The sequence below is a fragment of the Bombina bombina genome, chromosome 7, assembly GCF_027579735.1.
Source record: "Bombina bombina isolate aBomBom1 chromosome 7, aBomBom1.pri, whole genome shotgun sequence".
Classification (NCBI taxonomy): domain Eukaryota; kingdom Metazoa; phylum Chordata; class Amphibia; order Anura; family Bombinatoridae; genus Bombina; species Bombina bombina.
Genome location: NC_069505.1, coordinates 29,860,385 through 29,875,835, shown reverse-complemented (window position 1 = coordinate 29,875,835; position 15,451 = coordinate 29,860,385). Strand labels below are relative to the sequence as shown.

The window sequence follows — 15,451 nt, the reverse complement described above, 5'->3', positions numbered from 1 at the left end:
AAGCATTTTGCCAATACATTTATATTGTAATTATTCATCTATGTTTCACTACACACACCTCTTAACCCATTCGCTCCCCATTCATATACTAGTCTGCGATTGGCTGATGTCTGTCACATGATACAGGGGGCCGGAACATTGGAGAGAAAAATAAATGTGTCCAAAAAAAAAATCTGCTTATTTGAAATTGAAAGTAGGTGTTTCTTTTATTATGCACTTATTAATTATGCAATTCCACTGCATTGAGGGGTCCTTTAAAGGTTCTCATGTTTTGACTAGGAATAAAAACTCCAATTTGATCAAACTAATTCTCTTGCAGAATGACTCACACAGAACCTGTTTTTATTCTTTAAGCATTCTCTTCTCTTTTTGTGTCTTTGTCCTTGAAATAATAAGCAGCTTATTAAGCCACGTGACAATGCTCTGTCACATAATCACTGGTTCAGCTTCTGTTCAGGTAAATATGTAAGAGTCCATTAATAGCACTTAAGTCTGGTTATATGGGAATCTGCCACTAATTGTCCTCTCTGATGGTCACACACAGGACCGCAGAATGAAAATATCCTGGGATAATGGCCCAGATCTTCTCAAGTCCTCCTAGAAAGTATTGAATTTCCATTCTGCATCTCTTTCTCAGGGATCAATAGCAATTTACATTCCAGCCATCGTTCACTCCCTCTGTAAGCTGTAACAAATGAAAGCCGTTCCTCCTTACACCATCTGATCTAGTTGTGCTGGGTTTCACATCAGCGTAACGGAGCAAGGTTATGGCAGGGGAGTGTGCTCTAGGGTCCCTTCTGATGGCTGAGAAGCTTGTGTCTGAATATGCTGTACACTGCCGTGTCAGAGCAAAGTGACCTAATAACAGGGACATGTTTAATGGGTTAAAGGGTCAGTGACATGTAGGGACAAAGTGACCTAAAGACAAGGACATGTATAATGGGTTAAAGGGTCAGTATCATGTAGAGACAAAGTGACCTAATGACAAGGACATGTATAATGGGTTAAAGGGTCAGTATCATGTAGGGACAAAGTGACCTAATGACAGTGATGTGTTTAATGGGTTAAAAGGTCAGTGTCATGTAGGAACAAAGTGACCTAATGACAGGGATATGTTTAATGGGTTAAAGGGTCAGTACCATGTAAGGACAAAGTGACCTAATGACAGGGACATGTTTAATGGGTTAAAGGGTCAGTGTCATGTAGGGACAAAGTGACCTAATGATGGACATGTTTAATGGGTTAAATGGTCAGTGTCATGTAGGGATTAAGTGACTAAAATGACAAGGACATGTATAATGTGTTAAAGGGTCAGTGTCATGTAGGGACAAAGTGACCTAATGACAGTGATGTGTTAAATGGGTTAAAGGGTCAGTGTAGTGTAGGGACAAAATGACCTAAAGACAAGGACATGTTTAATGGGTTAAAGGGTCAGTGTCATGTATTGATAAAGTGACTAAAATGACAAGGACATGTTTAATGGGTTAAAGGGTCAGTATCATGTAGGGACAAAGTGACTAACATGAAAATGGACATATTTAATGGGTTAAAGTGACATATAGGGATAAAGTGGCATAATGACAGGGACATGTTTTATGGGTTAATAAATCGATGCCATAAATAATGTGTTTTATTGCTCCTTGTCTAAACTGTATTAAGTTCTATATTTTCATCTGTGTTCTTTCTTTGCATTTCCTCCCCCATCTCTTGCTGGCAGTTAGCTGTGTGACCCTATAAGTGAGTATCTGTGCACACTCCCAGGCGACAGAGAACTGTTGCCCGGAGCTTAGTGTCGCGGTTAATATCAGTCTGTCCCCATATCTGTCTGTAGCTTTCAACATCTCCTCTCTGTGCTGCTGAAATGCGCTGTAGGCTGAGCCTATATCTTGTACACACAAGCCTCGGTATATGCACCGCTTGCCCTCGTCAGTAACAACATGGGAGCTGTTTAGTGTTTCCATTACAGCTATCATTTATTTCCACCCTATTAGATTCATTATTAATAGCCATCTATTTTCTAATGCGTTATTTAATGCTCCCGCTTGAGCGTTAACTGCGCTAAAAGTAAGCTTTTTGGTGCTTGTCGAGTTGCGCCCATATTACAAGTTGAAAGTAAACTGTTTTCACTCACCGTTAACCCAATACGCATAAAAAGCTGAACTAACAATATCGCATGCGCAATAACCTATTCCCCCGTAGAAGTCAATGGAGCAGAAAAAAGTGTGGGGGGGGGGGGGGATTCTAAAAATATGAATATTTCACATTCCAATGTTCTTCGCCTAACAGAATATGTTCTATTTATTTATAAATACATATTTTTATATTTATATATAATGGTATTTGGTACAATATATATCTATACCTATATAAAATTTCAAGCCCAAATTGTTAGTCGCCACTTTTAATCCCGCCCGCTAACCCACCCCCCTCTTTGCATATGTTTAGCCAAAGTGAAACCCCTTATTGCGAAGTATTTTTTTTATATATATATTGTTTGTTTTATACCATGATTGAATTAAATAATGCTACATGCAGTATTAAAATAACAAAAATAAGTGCATAACAGTTTAGTAACATCAACTTGGGGTTCTGGGGAAGACAACAGCTGGACACAAAAATGTTGTTGAACTGAGGGAATACAGAGAGTGCTGACATTAATGTGAGGTCATAGCCGACCTGGAATGTTTTTTTATAATTATCATCTCTCATCTATCTTTCTCCACTCCCTCCTCTCTGCAATCTCTCTTTTTTACCCTCTCCCTTCTCTATTAGGCCATATCTATTGTTTTCACTCTTTTTCCTCTCTTCTAACTCTTCACTCTTTTTTTTTGTTTCTTCCCTCCACTCTTTCTTAACGCTATCTCTTTCTCCACTAACACCTTTTTCTCCAATCTCTCTCTCTGCCCTCGTTTACCCTCTCAGAAGTAACAGTCCTAGCACTAATGGGGTCCCTAGAGGAATATCATATCCTTGCCCTTTCATGGATATATAAATAGATATTCCTATATATAATATATAGTAATATCTATTTAGAAATGCATAGAACATATTCCCCTATGTGAAGAGCTTTGGTATGTGAAATATTTACAGTAAATACATAGTTAAAACCTTTATTAAATATGAATATTACATAAATACGATTTTACATGTTTTCAGCTACTTGACTGCAAAGGACTCCAATGCACTTACATATATGTCTAAATATTTGTACATATGTATTTGTGTGTATATGTGTAATTGTGTCTGTAAATACATATATACACACATAAATACAATTATTATTTATATATATATATATACTTTATATATATATATATATATATATATATATAATATAATAACAAACATATATATAAAAATATTTTTAAACATCTAAAGATGTGTATATATATATATATATATATATATATATATATATATAAAACAAGCAATAGGTTCAGCACAAGTCAGCAGTTCATATATAAATAGCAAAGTGCACGGCAGCCAGAGGGTCCTGCTCACCTCCAATATGTAATTCCAAAGTAAAAAGACAAATGGCTCCAGCACTGTTTCATAAAAGTGGTAAAACCTTTATTGAGGTGTCATCATGAAAAGACAGCAACGTTTCGGGTAACACAGACCCTTAATCATGCTCTGATTGATTGAGCATGATTAAGGGTCTGTGTTACCCGAAACGTTGCTGTCTTTTCATGATATCACCTCAATAAAGGTTTTTCCACTTTTATGAAACAGTGCTGGAGCCATTTGTCTTTTTCCTTTGGATATGGATATATATATATATATATATATATATATATATACACACACATACACATCTTTAGACATGTAAACGTATCTCTATGTTAAAGCCCTTGGCTGAGACCTCATATCTTTAAGCCCTTATAACTTTTTGTGAATAATTTTTATTAGATGGTGTTATTATGAGTGTAACTGTACTTTGTATTAGCATTTTTTTTTGTTTTGTGTAATAGTTAACCAGAGCTCTGAGGTCCCATTAACTTCAATTGTGCTTAAGTGATCGCGTTTACTTTCCACTTGTAATAAAAGAGAAAAAGCTTTTCGCTCGCGCACAACAGCGCGGCACTTGTAATCTAGCCCTGAGTGTTTGTCTGATAGCAAATCTGATATGGTGAATTGTCCATAATCTGTGTGTATGTGTATATATATGTGTGTGTATAGATATTCAGCATTATTTTGTGTAGCACTGGCAGGGAATGTGTTTAGAGGTGCGTGTAGCACTGGTAGGGAATGTGTTTAGAGGTGCGTGTAGCACTGGTAGGGAATGGGTTAAGAGGTATGTGTAGCGCTGGCAGTGAATGGATTAAGAGGTGTGTGTAGCACTGGTAGGGAATGGGATAAGAGGTATGTGTAGTGCTGGCAGTGAATGGGTTAAGAGGTATGTGTAGTGCTGGCAGTGAATGGGTTAAGAGGTATGTGTAGCGCTAGCAGTGAATGGGTTAAGATGTGTGTGTGTAGCACTGGAAGGGAATGAGTTAAGAGGTGTGTGTGTAGCGCTGGCAGTGAATGGGTTAAGAGGTGTGTGTAGCGCTGGCAGGGAATGGGTTAAGAGGTATGTGTAGTGCTGGCAGTGAATGGGTTAAGATGTGTGTGTAGCACTGGCAGTGAATAGGTTAATAGGTATGTGTAGAGCTGGCAGTGAATGGGTTAAGAGGTATGTGTAGTGCTGGCAGTGAATGGGTTAAGAGGTATGTGTAGCGCTGGCAGTGAATAGGTTAAGAGGTGTGTGTAGCACTGGAAGGGAATGAGTTAAGAGGTTGTGTAGCACTGGAAGGGAATGAGTTAAGAGGTATGTGTAGTGCTGGCAGTGAATGGGTTAAGAGGTATGTGTAGCGCTGGCAGTGAATAGGTTAAGAGGTGTGTGTAGCACTGGAAGGGAATGAGTTAAGAGGTTGTGTAGCACTGGAAGGGAATGAGTTAAGAGGTGTGTAGCACTGCCAGTGAATGGGTTAAGAGGTGTGTAGCACTGCCAGTGAATGGGTTAAGAGGTGTGTAGCACTGGCAGGGAATGGGTTAAGAGGTGTGTAGCACTGGCAGGGAATGGGTTAAGAAGAATGTGTAGCGCTGGCAGTGAATGGGTTAAGAGGTGTGTGTAGCGCTGGCAGTGAATGGGTTAAGAGGTGTGTGTAGCGCTGGCAGTGAATGGGTTAAGAGGTGTGTAGCACTGGCAGTGAATGGGTTAAGAGGTGTGTAGCACTGGCAGTGAATGGATTAAGAGGTGTGTGTGTAGCACTGGCAGTGAATGGGTTACAGGTGAATGTAGCACTGGCAGTGAATAGGTTAAGAGGTTTGTGTAGAGCTGGCACTGAATGGGTTAAGAGATGTGTGTAGCACTGGCAGTGAATGGGTTTACAGGTGTGTGTAGCACTGGCAGTGAATGGCTTAAGAGGTGTGTAGCACTGGCAGGGAATGGGTTAAGAGGTGTGTAGCACTGGCAGGGAATGGGTTAAGAGGTGTGTGTAGCACAGCCAGTGAATGGCTTAAGAGGTGTGTGTAGCGCTGGCAGGGAATGGGTTAAGAGGTGTGTGTAGCGCTAGCAGTGAATGGGTTAAGAGGTGTGTGTAGCACAGCCAGTGAATGGGTTAAGAGGTGTGTGTAGCGCTGGCAGGGAATGGGTTAAGAGGTGTGTGTAGCGCTAGCAGTGAATGGGTTAAGAGGTGTGTAGCACTGGCAGTGAATGGGTTACAGGTGTGTGTAGCGCTGCAGGGAATGGGTTATGAGTTGTGTGTAGTGGTAGGGAATGGGTTAAGAGGTTTGTGTAGCACTGGAAGGGAATGGGTCACACTAGTGCCCTCAGGAGTGTCACACAGACATCACCTACACGCTAGTGCCCTCAGGTGTGTCACACACACATATCATCTTCACACTAGTGCCCTCATTTGTGTCACACACATCACCTCCACACTAGTGCCCTCAGGTGTGTCACACACATATCACCTGCACGCTAGTGCCCTCAGGTGTGTCACACACACATCACCTGCATGCTAGTGCCCTCAGGTGTGTCACACACACATCACCTGCACGCTAGTGCCCTCAGGTATGTCACACACACATCAACTGCATGCTAGTGACCTCAGGTGTGTCACAGACACATTGCCTGCATGCTAGTGCCCTCAGGTGTGTCACACACATCACCTACATGCTAGTGCCCTCAGGTGTGTCACACACACATATCACCTGCATGCTAGTGCCCTCAGGTGTGTCACACACACATATCACCTGCACACTAGTGCCCTCAGCTGTGTCACACAGACACATATCACCTGCACGCTAGTGCCCTCAGGAGTGTCTCACACACGCACATCACCTGCACGCTAGTGCCCTCAGGTGGGTCACACACACATATCATCTTCACACTAGTGCCCTCGTGTATCACACACACATCACCTCCACACTAGTGCCCTCAGGTGTGTCACACACACATCACCTCCACACTAGTGCCCTCAGGTGTGTCACACACACATATCATCTTCACACTAGTGCCCTAGTTGTGTCACACACACATCACCTCCACACTAGTGCCCTCAGGTGTGTCACACTCATATCACCTGCACACTAGTGCCCTCAGGTGTGTCACACACACATATCATCTTCACACTAGTGCCCTCAGTTGTCACACCCACATCAGCTCCACACTAGTGCCCTCAGTGGTGTCACACACATATCACCTGCACGCTAGTGCCCTCAGGTGTGTCACACACACATATCATCTTCACACTAGTGCCCTCAGGTGTGTCACACACACATCACCTCCGCACTAGTGCCCTCAGGTGTGTCACACACACATCACCTCCACACTAGTGCCCTCAGGTGTGTCACACACACATCACCTCCACACTAGTGCCCTCAGGTGTGTCACACACACACACATCACCTCCACACTAGTTCCCTCAGGTGTGTCACACACACATCACCTCCACACTAGTGCCCTCAGGTGTGTCACACACACATATCATCTTCACACTAGTGCCCTTGTTGTGTCACACACACATCACCTCCACACTAGTGCCCTCAGGTGTGTCACACACATATCACCTGCACACTAGTGCCCTCAGGAGTGTGTCACACACATATCACCTGCACACTAGTGCCCTCAGGTGTGTCACACACACACATATCACCTGCACACTAGTGCCCTCAGGTGTGTCTCACACACACACATATCACCTCCACACTAGTGCCCTCAGGTGTGTCACACACACACACATATCACCTCCACACTAGTGCCCTCAGGTGTGTCACACACACATCACCTCCACACTAGTGCCCTCAGGTGTGTCACACACACATCACCTGCATGCTAGTGCCCTCAGGTGTGTCACACATGCATCACCTGCACACTAGTGCCCTCAGGTGTGTCACACATGCATCACCTGCACACTAGTGCCCTCAGGTGTGTCACACATGCATCACCTGCACGCTAGTGCACTCAGGTGTGTCACACACATATCATCTTCACGCTAGTGCCCTAGTTGTGTCACACACACATCACCTCCACACTAGTGCCCTCAGGTGTGTCACACACATATCACCTGCACACTAGTGCCCTCAGTTGTGTCACACACACACATCACCTGCACACTAGTGCCCTCAGGAGTGTCACACAGACATCACCTACACGTTCCTCAAGTGTGTCACACACACATATCATCTTCACACTATTGCCCTCATTTGTGTCACACACATCACCTCCACACTAGTGCCCTCAGGTATGTCACACACACATCAACTGCATGCTAGTGACCTCAGGTGTGTCACAGACACATCACCTACATGCTAGTGCCCTCAGGTGTGTCACACACACATATCACCTGCACGCTAGTGCCCTCAGGTGTGTCACACACACATATCACCTGCACGCTAGTGCCCTCAGGAGTGTCTCACACACACATATCACCTGCACGCTAGTGCCCTCAGGAGTGTCTCACACACGCACATCACCTGCACGCTAGTGCCCTCAGGTGGGTCACACATATCATCTTCACACTAGTGCCCTCATGTGTGTCACACACACATCACCTCCACACTAGTGCCCTGAGGTGTGTCACACACACATCACCTCCATACTAGTGCCCTCAGGTGTGTCACACACACATCACCTCCACACTAGTGCCCTCAGGTGTGTCACACACACATCACCTCCACACTAGTGCCCTCAGGTGTGTCACACACATATCACCTGCACATTAGTGCCCTCAGGTGTGTCACACACACATATCTTCACACTAGTGCCCTCAGTTGTGTCACACACACATCAGCTCCACACTAGTGCCCTCAGGTGTGTCACACACATATCACCTGCACGCTAGTGCCCTCAGGTGTGTCACACACACATATCATCTTCACACTAGTGCCCTAATGTGTGTCACACACACATATCACCTCCACACTAGTGCCCTCAGGTGGGTCACACACACATATCATCTTCACACTAGTGCCCTTAGGTGTGTCACACACACATCACCTCCACACTAGTGCCATCAGGTGTGTCACACACACATCACCTCCATATTAGTGCCCTCAGGTGTGTCACACACACACATCACCTCCACACTAGTGCCCTCAGGTGTGTCACACACACATCACCTGCACGCTAGTGCCCTCAGGTGTGTCACACACGCATCACCTGCACACTAGTGCCCTCAGGTGTGTCACACACACACATCACCTGCACACTAGTGCCCTCAGGTGTGTCATACACACATATCACCTCCACACTAGTGCCCTCAGGTGTGTCACACACACATATCATCTTCACACTAGTGCCCTCAGGAGTGTCACACACACATCACCTGCATGCTAGTGCCCTTAGGAGTGTCACACATACTTATCACCAGCACGCTAGTGCCCTCAAGAGTGTCACACATCACCTGCACACTAGTGCCCTCAAGTGTGTCAAACATATTACCTGCACGCTAGTGCCCTCAGGTGTGTCACACACACATCACCTGCACGCTAGTGCCCTCAGGTGTGTCACACATGCATCACCTGCACACTAGTGCCCTCAGGTGTGTCACACACACACATCACCTGCACGCTAGTGCACTCAGGTGTGTCACACACACACACATATCACCTGCACACTAGTGCCCTCAGGAGTGTCACACACACATATCACCTGCACACTAGTGCCCTCAGGTGTGTCGCACACACACATATCACCTCCACACTAGTGCCCTCAGGTGTGTCACACACACACATATCACCTGCACACTAGTGCCCTCAGGAGTGTCACACACACATATCATCTTCACACTAGTGCCCTCAGGAGTGTCACACACACATCACCTGCACGCTAGTGCCCTCAGGTGTGTCACACACACATATCATCTTCACACTAGTGCCCTCAGGTGTGTCACACACACACACATATCACCTCCACACTAGTGCCCTCAGGTGTGTTACACACACACATATCACCTGCACACTAGTGCCCTCAGGAGTGTCACACACACATATCACCTGCACACTAGTGCCCTCAGGTGTGTCACACACACACATATCACCTCCACACTAGTGCCCTCAGGTGTGTCACACACACACACATATCACCTCCACACTAGTGCCCTCAGGTGTGTCACACACACACACATATCATCTTCACACTAGTGCCCTCAGGAGTGTCACACACACATCACCTGCACGCTAGTGCCCTTAGGAGTGTCACACATACATATCACCTGCACTCACGTGCAATCTGGTGTGTTACACATACACACACACACACATACAAACACACAAATATACACACATACACAACCACACACACACACACAGTGCCATTAGCTGCATTACCTGCACACTAGTGGTCTCAGTTGTGTTACACACACATATACCCAGACACATACACAGTACCATTAGCTACATTTCCCCCACACTAGTAGCCTCACTTATGTTATACACACAGTGACATTAGCTACATTACCTGCACACTAGTAGCCTCACTTATGTTATACACACAGTGACATTAGCTACATTACCTGCACACTAGTGGCCTCACTTATGTTATACACACAGTGACATTAGCTACATTACCTGCACACTAGTAGCCTCACTTATGTTATACACACAGTGACATTAGCTACATTACCTGCACACTAGTAGCCTCACTTATGTTATACACACAGTGACATTAGCTACATTACCCGCACACTAGTAGCCTCACTTATGTTATACACACAGTGACATTAGCTACATTACCTGCACACTAGTAGCCTCACTTATGTTATACACACAGTGACATTAGCTACATTACCTGCACACTAGTAGCCTCACTTATGTTATACACACAGTGACATTAGCTACATTACCTGCACACTAGTAGCCTCACTTATGTTATACACACAGTGACATTAGCTACATTACCTGCACACTAGTAGCCTCACTTATGTTATACACACAGTGACATTAGCTACATTACCTGCACACTAGTAGCCTCACTTATGTTATACACACAGTGACATTAGCTACATTACCTGCACACTAGTAGCCTCACTTATGTTATACACACAGTGACATTAGCTACATTACCTGCACACTAGTAGCCTCACTTATGTTATACACACAGTGACATTAGCTACATTACCTGCACACTAGTAGCCTCACTTATGTTATACACACAGTGACATTAGCTACATTACCTGCACACTAGTAGCCTCACTTATGTTATACACACAGTGACATTAGCTACATTACCTGCACACTAGTGGCCTCACTTATGTTATACACACAGTGACATTAGCTACATTACCTGCACACTAGTGGCCTCACTTATGTTATACACACAGTGACATTAGCTACATTACCTGCACACTAGTAGCCTCACTTATGTTATACACACAGTGACATTAGCTACATTACCTGCACACTAGTAGCCTCACTTATGTTATACACACAGTGACATTAGCTACATTACCTGCACACTAGTAGCCTCACTTATGTTATACACACAGTGACATTAGCTACATTACCCGCACACTAGTAGCCTCACTTATGTTATACACACAGTGACATTAGCTACATTACCTGCACACTAGTGGCCTCACTTATGTTATACACACAGTGACATTAGCTACATTACCTGCACACTAGTAGCCTCACTTATGTTATACACAGTGACATTAGCTACATTACCTGCACACTAGTGGCCTCATCTTTGTTGCACACTCACTGCCTTGATGACCATTAGAAATAACAAATGTAGGTTGTTCCCAGAGCACATCTGGTTGGTGTTACCCTGTTTGCCATGCTGGATATGTAGCAGGATCTGCTTAATGCAGACACACAAGGCAGTTACAGTATTAGTGTGGTAGTCGGACATACTTGTGCTATATCATCTCATTACCTGTTTGTGTAGCTCCTGTCCTCACTTCTCTCCTTGTGATGTTATGGGACTATCCCTCCTCTCCCCTTTAGTGCTCCTGATATGCAACGGGCCGGTCATTTCCTGGGGAGAATGTCAGGGTGCATCCTGACCCCCTGTATCCTGTTCTCGCTCTTCAGGATCACATTCACTGTAACCCTCTCTCTTGTTGTCCCCAAAAAAAACTCCACAGTAAAGTTAGGACCTTAACAGTTGGACCAATCCTCTGGCACGGCTCCATTATCTCCCAAAACCCTCTGGTGACCAACGGGGCCCAAATCCCAGCGCCCACAAACTCCACACTTGCAATTTACTGTAGGTAGCATCAATGTAGCTCAGCGTCTTTGCCCTCTTACTGCTATGTCTCCTTGAGAGGTCTCCAAATCCCTTTTCGGTTTTCCATATTATGCGTTCAGTTCTCTGGCATTGAACTCTCCTATACCATGGGTAGAATATTTTGAGTTATCAGACTGTTGTGCATACTAAGCATCAGCGCAGTGTATCACTGTTGTTCTCTAGATCCTCACCTACACATCTTGACAAGATCATCCTAAACCTTAAAGGACTTCATAATATAATTTAGATGGAAAATAGCCTTAACCAAATCATGTCAGGTTGGGTTTTTAAGGGAACCTCCCTCATTCAAAATCCTTCAGTAAGATCAATGTGTTGAACAAGTTAAAAACCCAATGTGTTTTATCGGTTTTAATCTCCTTGGACAGAAAGAATGAACAAAAATAAATCTGTAGACTGTTCCCCTTAAGAAGACACCAGCTATGTCTGGCCAGCTGTAAATTCAGTATCCAAACTCCATATCTGAGAATTAATGCAGCAGTTATGAGGTTAAAAATCAGACTAGGAAATTTTGCAAAGGTCGTTGATCCTGGGACCCAGGCAGAGCAAGCAAGACGTGTATAGATTTCAAATCAATTCCATGGAATCCTAATTTTAATTCTCCCTTATGTGAATATTGTCCAAGGAAGGCGTATAATAGCAGTCAACCCATTTAGTTGCTCCAATAACAATAAGGTGTTACAATATAGCCAGTCTAGGATATAGGTTATGGTTTTTAGTCTTTGTGCTTACCCCAATCTCCCCCTTCCTTGTTGCGATGGTCTGCTGGGTGGCATCTTCTTCTCTACTTACCCAGGTGGGAGCAGAGAAGATACAGGAGATGGGAAAAATCCAGAGCTGCGAGAGGCAGCTGAAGCAGCGAGCAGTCTGGGGAGGAGGGGGGGGGGAGAGAGAGTGTCGGAGAAGGAGGAGGGAAGGAGGAGGGAGAGAGAAAGTATCTTTTATCCCAGCCGCACTGCTGTGCCAGCCCAGGATCTGAAACTCTGCTTGCTCATTAACACTATCTGTGCCAAAGACACATGGGAACTGATGACAGTTTTACTAATGTTATGAAGACTGTTTTGTTTTCCAGATCAAATGAGAGTAAGTTATAGGGACATACACTATAAAGAGACATATGAGCTATATGGTGTATTTATAGGGGGCAGATACATGGTACAATTGGAGGAATTATAGGGACATACACTATAAAGAGACATAGGGGCTATATGGTGTATTTATAGGGAGCAGATACATGGTACAATTGGAGGAATTATAGGGACATACATTATAAAGAGACATAGGAGCTATATGGTGTATTTATAGGGAGCAGTTATATGGTGCAATAGGAGGAGTTATATGGTACAATAGGAGGAGTTATAGGGAGCAGTTATATGGTGCAATAGGAGGAGTTATAGGGAGCAGTTATATGGTACAATAGGAGGAGTTATAGGGAGCAGTTATATGGTGCAATAGGAGGAGTTATAGGGAGCAGTTATATGGTGCAATAGGAGGAGTTATAGGGAGCAGTTATATGGTGCAATAGGGGTTATAGGGAGCAGTTATATGGTGCAATAGGAGGAGTTATAGGGAGCAGTTAAATGGTGCAATAGGAGGAGTTATAGGGAGCAGTTATATGGTACAATAGGAGGAGTTATAGGGAGCAGTTATATGGTGCGATAGAAAGCGTTATAGGGAGCAGTTATATGGTGCAATAGGGGGAGTTATAGGGAGCAGTTATATGGTACAATAGGAGGAGTTATAGGGAGCTGTTATATGGTGCAATAGGAGGAGTTATAGGGAGCAGTTATATGGTGCAATAGGAGGAGTTATAGGGAGCAGTTATATGGTGCAATAGGAGGAGTTATAGGGAGCAGTTATATGGTGCAATAGGAGTTATAGGGAGCAGTTATATGGTGCAATAGGAGTTATAGGGAGCAGTTATATGGTGCAATAGGAGGAGTTATAGGGAGCAGTTAAATGGTGCAATAGGAGGAGTTATAGGGAGCAGTTATATGGTACAATAGGAGGAGTTATAGGGAGCAGTTATATGGTGCGATAGAAAGCGTTATAGGGAGCAGTTATATGGTACAATAGGAGGAGTTATAGGGAGCTGTTATATGGTGCAATAGGAGGAGTTATAGGGAGCAGTTATATGGTGCAATAGGAGGAGTTATAGGGAGCAGTTATATGGTGCAATTGGAGGAGTTATAGAGAGCAGTTATATGGTACAATAGGGGGAGTTGTATGGAGCAGTTATATGGTGCTATAGGAGGAGTTATATGGAGCGGTTATATGGTAAAATAAGAGGAGTTATAGGGAGCAGTTATATGGTGCAATATGAGTTATAGGGAGCGGTTATTTGGTGCAATAGGAGGAGTTATAAGGAGCGGTTATTTGGTGCAATAGGAGGAGTTATAGGGAGCAGTTATATGGTGCAATAGGAGGAGTTATACGGTGCAATAGGAGGGGTTATAGAGAGCAGTTATTTGGTGCAATAGGAGGAGTTATAGGGAGCAGTTATATGGTGCAATTGGAAGAGTTATAGGGAGCTGTTATATGGTACAATATGAGGAGTTATAGGGAGCAGTTATATGGTGCAATAGGAAGAGTTATAGGGAGCAGTTATGGTGCAATAGGAGGAGTTATAGGGAGCTGTTATATGGTACAATATGAGGAGTTATAGGGAGCAGTTACATTGTGCAATAGGAAGAGTTATAGGGAGCAGTTATGGTGCAATAGGAGGAGTTATAGGGAGCAGTTATATGGTGCAATAGGAAGAGTTATAGGGAGCAGTTATATGGTGCAATAGGAAGAGTTATAGGGAGCAGTTATACGGTGCAATAGGAGGAGTTATAGGGAGCAGTTATATGGTGCAATAGGAGGAGTTATAGGGAGAAGTTATATGGTGCAATAGGAGGAGTTATAGGGAGAAGTTATATGGTGCAATAGGAGGAGTTATATGGATCAGTTATACGGTGCAATAGGAGGAGTTATAGGGAGCAGTTATACGGTGCAATAGGAGGAGTTATAGGGATCAGTTATATGGTACAATAGGAGGAGTTATAGGGAACAGTTATATGGTACAATAGGAGGAGTTATAGGGAACAGTTATATGGTGCAATAGGAGGAGTTATAGGGAGCAGTTATACAGTGCAATAGGAGGAGTTATAGGGAGCAGTTATATGGTACAATAGGAGGAGTTATAGGGAGCAGTTATATGGTGCAATAGGAGGAGTTATAGGGAGCAGTTATATGGTGTAATAGGAGGAGTTATAGGGAGCAGTTATATGGTGCAATAGGAGGAGTTATAGGGAGCAGTTATATGGTGTAATAGGAGGAGTTATAGGGAGCAGTTATATGGTACAATATGAGTAGTTATATGGTGCAATAGGAGGAGTTATAGGGAGCAGTTATATGGTGCAATAGGAGGAGTTATAGGGAGCAATAGGAGGAATTATAGGGAGCAGTTATACGGTGCAATAGGAGGAGTTATAGGGAGCAGTTATATGGTACAATAGGAGGAGTTATAGGGAGCAGTTATATGGTGCAATAGGAGGAGTTATAGGGAGCAGTTATATGGTGCAATAGAAGGAGATATAGGGAGCAGTTATATGGTGCAATAGGAGGAGTTATAGGGAGCAGTTATATGGTGCAATAGGAAAAGTTATTGGGAGCAGTTATATGGTGCAATAGGAGGAGTTATAGGGAGCTGTTATATGGTGCAATAGGAGGATT

General features: G+C 43.8%; 1 protein-coding gene across 4 annotated transcripts in view; it reads left to right on the top strand.

Annotated features, from left to right (window-relative positions):
- The window catches only part of PC (pyruvate carboxylase), a 1,247,468-nt gene that overhangs the window by 1,193,968 nt on the left and 38,049 nt on the right, over positions 1-15,451 (top strand). The gene's annotated exons all lie outside the window — the stretch shown is intronic.